This window comes from Mastomys coucha, unplaced genomic scaffold (genome assembly GCF_008632895.1).
Source record: "Mastomys coucha isolate ucsf_1 unplaced genomic scaffold, UCSF_Mcou_1 pScaffold6, whole genome shotgun sequence".
Lineage (NCBI taxonomy): Eukaryota > Metazoa > Chordata > Mammalia > Rodentia > Muridae > Mastomys > Mastomys coucha.
The window spans coordinates 84,793,307-84,799,102 of NW_022196912.1; the positions used below are offsets into that span (position 1 = coordinate 84,793,307).

Here is a 5,796-nt window from a genome sequence, read left to right on the forward strand (position 1 = left end):
AAAAAAAAGAGTTGACCTTTCAAGAGGTAGGCATTATTATTGTTATTTTAATGATTGTGAAACCTCAAGATTAGAGAGCCTAAGGAACTTGCCAGAGGTACCACAGCTTCTGTGTTCTAGACTAGTATGTAACTCAGGGCTGGTTATTTCTACAGTTCTTGTACTGAGGACTAGAAGCTACAACAATGCCAAAGGCTGTCACAGCCAGCTGATTTAGGAATAAGCTGGTAGAAGAAAGCAGTGTTCTATAAACTCAATCACTTTGGACTAGAAAAGTAGATAAAGTGTGCTAGTGTGGACGGTAAAGGGGACAGATGAGTATCAGAAACAGGAGCCCAAAAAGCAGTCTTTGAGTGCAGGCTGGAACACGTCTACCAGAAACAGAACAATAGTGTACACCTTTTTGTTTGTTTATTTCTGTTAACTTTCTCCAAAACTAAAGATACAGTGCAAGAATTTAGTTTTCTACAGTTTAACAAAAACTGACAGTATAGTAGTATCTTATAAAAATGTTTGAAATAAAGTGTTAATTTGTTCTACCTTGAAACAAAACCTATCTTAGCTGCACAGTAAATATAAGAAATTTCTATCTGTGGAAAAGGCATTTGTGGAAATTTTAGGTTAGGAAGTTTTAGGTTTCTGGTTTTGTTTTTAAGAGGAGACTGACAATGGTCAGGATATAATACAGCTATGAGCAGAACTCTGATGAATGGCTTAACATTGAAGAGGGAAGTTGTGGAACTTATTTAACAAGAGTTCACTTGTTAAGTGCATACTTGAAGCTTGGGAATAAGAGAAACAGATTTGAAAAAAAAAAAAAAGAGTAAATGTGCCTAGTCATGAGACCTGAGGCCTCACCAGTACAGCCAACGATGAGCATTATATGCAGCAAGGGAAGAAGCAAGAAGCAACGTGAGAGTGTACAGTGGGCCAAAGAAACAAGTGAGGTAAAGAAGTACTGGAATAAAAAAGCACCATGCTTCCGGTCTTAGAGCAAAGTCCAGGTCCAGGTTTGAGGGTAGGTTTTAAAGTAGAAGAAACTGTCAGAGTGTGATACAAGGTCATGATGTCAATGCTCCCAGGTTTAGAGCCAAGGTTATCTCAGAGGACACATCCACTCTCTCCCAAGTCTACTAAGGTCTGGCATGCTGGGAACCAGGAAAACCCTGACCCCAGCCTGCTATCACAGAATGTGTGAGCTGAGGTTGTATTCTATACAAAGAGATTGGAAAGATGAATTCTTTTGATAAGTTTACTTATCTAAATTACTTATCTAAATTTACTTATCTAAATTGCTGATGTGTTGTATATGGGCAGCAGTCTAAGAGTTTAAGTGAATTTGCCTTTGTGTGTTTTTGAAATACAAATAATGTCAAAGAAGTTGAAGAACATGGTGGTGAAAGGGAGCTTAACTAAAGTAGAACAGAGCTGGTGTCTCTCTAGCAAAAGAACATATACCCAGCAACAGGCATTTACATGGGTGAACTACCTATGCCAGAACACACTGTCAGGATTATTAGGACAGAGGGTATGATTGAGGTTATGGTGGTCAGGACTACTGTGGTCCATCATATGCAGGAGATAGAAAAGCTAGTGAATGAAGAGCTACTCAAGACAGAGATCAGGTCTAAACAGGATGCCTCATTCTTCTTATTATGGACATGGAGGAAACAGTACATTCCATATCCTAATTCTGTTCTCTTCCTGGCTACTCAAGTGTGATGTTGACTTTCACAGAGCTGGGCTATTGTTTGAGGTCAATATTGCTTATTGCCTTTTCTTTAAAAAGTGACAATGCTTAACTATATTAGCTATTTTTCTTGTTTTCATGATGAACTAATTGAGAAAAACAACTTGAAGAAGGGTTTATTGGGGCTTATGATTTAGAAGGGAGATTAACAGGAAGCAGGAAAAGCAGACAGGAAGTAGGGCCTAGTTACAAACCCCCCATGGTGCAGTCCCTTTGACCTACTTCCTTCATCAAGCTTCCACTCCTAAAAGTCCTCCAACATCATCACACAGTGTCACCAATAGTGAACTGAATGTTCAAGCATGTGACCTTGGGGGATGCTTTTCCATATGCCTCGTCCTTATAAATCAAAACAAAACAAATTTCTAAATTTCTTTTAGGCTCGACACATACTATACAACACATAGATATATATGACACATGCTGCATGACTCATACATTTACATAACATGTGCTATATATTCTCACCTCCCAACATTTTCTCACTTAACTGATTCCTCTGTTTCATTTTCCATGTACAATTTTCATACATATACACAAACATGCACCGACACACACACACCCATTCATGCACATATACAAAGACACACCTATACACACAAACATTCCCATGTGCACACTTGTACAGACACATGCACATTTAAACCTATGTGCACACACACACACACACACAGACTTAGGTTCTGATACCAACTTGTTTAATGACTTCTGGGATACATCTTTGCCCCTTCTTAAACTTACCTTTAGTCCAGACTACCTATGAGTTAGACTCCATCTCATTAGGAAGATGATTCACCCTAAAATGCTTCCACTCTTGAAAAGGTCTTTAGCTTTGAACATTTTTCTTTTTTTCTATAAAAATTCATATAAATGTCCTTATAAAAAGAGCATATAAGTATACATAGTCAGCTTAAAAGTAATAATGATCCCCTGTGTCTGCAGTCCCTGATGAACTATTTCAGTATTTCCGTACTCTTCCGTGGCCCTCTTTAATGGCAACTTCTCCTTCTCCCTACAAAGGTGACCATGTTTACACCCTTGGTGTTCTTATCCTCACAATAATTTGAATGGTTCCCCTAAGTAAATATATGTACCTAATTAATAGATTTTTTTTCTTTCTTTCAGTCTTGGTGAGTGAGCCAGTGCGCTGTATGAGCTTGGCTCACACTCTATCAGTGAGCTTCATTCTCAGCACTTTTTTTTTTTTTTTTTTTTTTTTTTTTTTTTTTTTTTTTTTTTGCTTTTTATTATAGGACAGAATCTCATTAAGTTGCTCAGGCTAACCTTGAACTCATTCTATAGTTTAAGCAGCTGAACTTATCCTCCTACCTCAGTCTCCGAAGTAGCCAGTGCTATAGACTGGTACCACCAGGACTGCCTTAATTTTACACTTAAGGTTTTTCCATCTGTCTGTCTGTCTGTTTTTGTGAAACTAAGATTAAGTTATATCATTTCCTTCCTTTCCTTTCTTCCTTCTAACTCTTCCATGCACTTCCTCCCCTTGTGCCTTCTCAAATTCTCTTTAATTGTTGGTGTGTGTGTGTGTGTGTGTGTGTGGTATGCACACGCCTATATTCCTAAATCTACAAATTCAGCCTGCTCAGCCCATAGAAAGTTACATGTATGTAAGTGATTTGGGGACTGACCGTTTGGTATTGAATAGCCAATCTGGGGTCTCTTCCCTGGAGAAGACTATTTCTCCTGCTCTCAGTATTCCTTAGTTGCCTGTAGTTCTTTGTGTAGGGTTGAGGACCTGTGAGATTTCCCCCTTCCATGTTGTTAGCATGTCTGTTAGTATTGTCCTTGTTCAGGTCTTGTTTAGGCAGCCATATTGATGAGGTTTCATGGGTGTAGCTTCTATGTTATTTTTAGGAGACAAAAATCTCACAGTGTAATATAATTGGAATCTAGAGTGCGCATTTTTTCCAAAACTATTTTTTTTACCCTGTGTCTTCAGCCATGCCTGGCATTGTAATGTGGAGTGAGGCCTTGTGACTGCCTCCACCTGCCTACTGATGTGTGAGCACCAGTCTCTGTGTTTATTCATGTCCACACCTTGGTCCGCCTATGCCTCCTTGTCCATTGCTTATTTTAATAGTTTTTTTTTTTCTTCGTGATTTTCTGAGTTCTTCATTTATCTTTGTTGTTTGGGTTGCTTTTCCTATTTGACAAAGTCATTGATATGACTTTGCTCTTTGTAAACAGACATTTTATGTTTAAATGTAGTCAAGTTAATCAATACTTCCCTTTATGGTTTATGATTTTTTAAAAGATTTATTTTATGTGTATAAGTACACTGTAGCTGTACATATGGCCATGAGCCATCATGTGGCTGCTGGGAATTGAACTCAGGACCTCTGCTCTCTCCAGCCCTGCTCGCTCTGGGGTAATACACTGTAGCTGTCTTCAGACACTCCAGAAGAGGGCGTCAGATCTCATTATGGATGGTTGTGAGCCACCATGTGGTTGCTGGGATCGGAACTCAGGACCTTCGGAAGAGCAGTCAGTGTTCTTACCACTGAACCATCTCACCAACCCATGGTTTATGATTTTTATGGTATAAGAAATCTTTCCGTATCTGAAGGTTGAAATATATTCTCTTACTTGATTTTTAAATGATAGTACTTACTTTTTCAAGTATTTTTTATTGCAAAATATATATTTTACCATTTTAAGTATTTGATTCAGTGACATAAATACACATATTGTTTTGTACCCATCACTATATTTATTTTAAATTAATTGTAAAGCTGAAACTCTGCACCTGTTAAGCAGTACTTTCTCATTCATACATCTCTCAGCTCCTTAAGGTGCTGTATTTTCCTTCTCTGTAATGTTGACTACGGTAGGTGCTTCATATAAGTGCAGTGTTGTAGTATTTATCTTTTTGTAAGTGGCTTGTTTATTTTTCTGTATTTATTTGTTTTAGCATATTTCAGAATTCTCATATAAAGAGACAAATGATATTCCATTCTGTATATACAGCATATTTTGCTTATTTTTTCACACTTTAAGCTACTTAATGTAAATGTTTCTGTAAATATTAGCATGCAGGTTTTCTTTGAGACCTTGTATCTTTTAATTTTTCTTTGGGAAATGGTAATCTCCTATTTTCATAAGTCTTACCCCAGGGGCCTTACCTCCTTTACTTTATGTCCTTATGTCTTCAGTACACAGCTTGGCTCCACCATAGGTTTCCTGGTGCTCCTCTCCACGGTCTGTACATTCCGAGGGTCTTCTTTGCCCCACTTGCTATTTTTATCATAGATTCTAAGAATGGTCTCTAATAACCATGTGACACGTGATTGTCTTGAAATCTCCTCTGCCAATGAAATTAGTCCCAAACTCTTCCGTTTACTTTAAGCAGAAGTGTAATTGTTGAATCACTTGGTAGTTTTTTGAGGAATTACTGTGCTGCTTTTACCTGAATCATTTACATTCTCAACCAACAGTGCGCTCAAGTTAATCTTTCAACATTTTTTCCCTATAACTTTCCATATTTTGGGTAACTTTTAAATAGGGGTTTCAAATTTTTAATTTCATTTTATGTGCATGGATATTTTGTCTACATGCATATCTGTATACCACGTGCATGCCTAGTGCCTGAGGAGGCCAGAAGAGAAGGTAGCAGATTTCTTGGTACTGGTGTAGCAGATGTTTGTGAGCTACCATGTAAGTGCTGGGAACTGAACTTGTGTCCTCCGGAAGTGTTCTTAAGAGCTGAGCCATCTCTCCAGCCTCCACTTAAGCTATTCTAATGACTATGGATCATTACTGTTTTAATTTGCATTTAATTGCTGAATTTCTGCTGTGATCCATCAGTTATGTAAGAGTATTGTTTAATTGCCAAAACATACGAAAATTATCTAATCCATACCTTTCATGGAGTAGGAAGTTTGTGGTTACTATTTTTTAAATTATCTTTCTGATTCTTACAATGTATTTGCTGGCACACTTGTGGTTTTCTCAGGTTTCTTAGGCTGTATTCACTTTTAAAAATCATTTTGCTTTTTGTGTATGTATGTATATCTATGTCCATGTGTGTG

General features: G+C 37.6%; 1 protein-coding gene across 3 annotated transcripts in view; it reads left to right on the forward strand.

Annotated features, from left to right (window-relative positions):
* Atl1 (atlastin GTPase 1) overlaps positions 1-5,796 on the forward strand; it is a 79,491-nt gene that overhangs the window by 19,343 nt on the left and 54,352 nt on the right. The gene's annotated exons all lie outside the window — the stretch shown is intronic.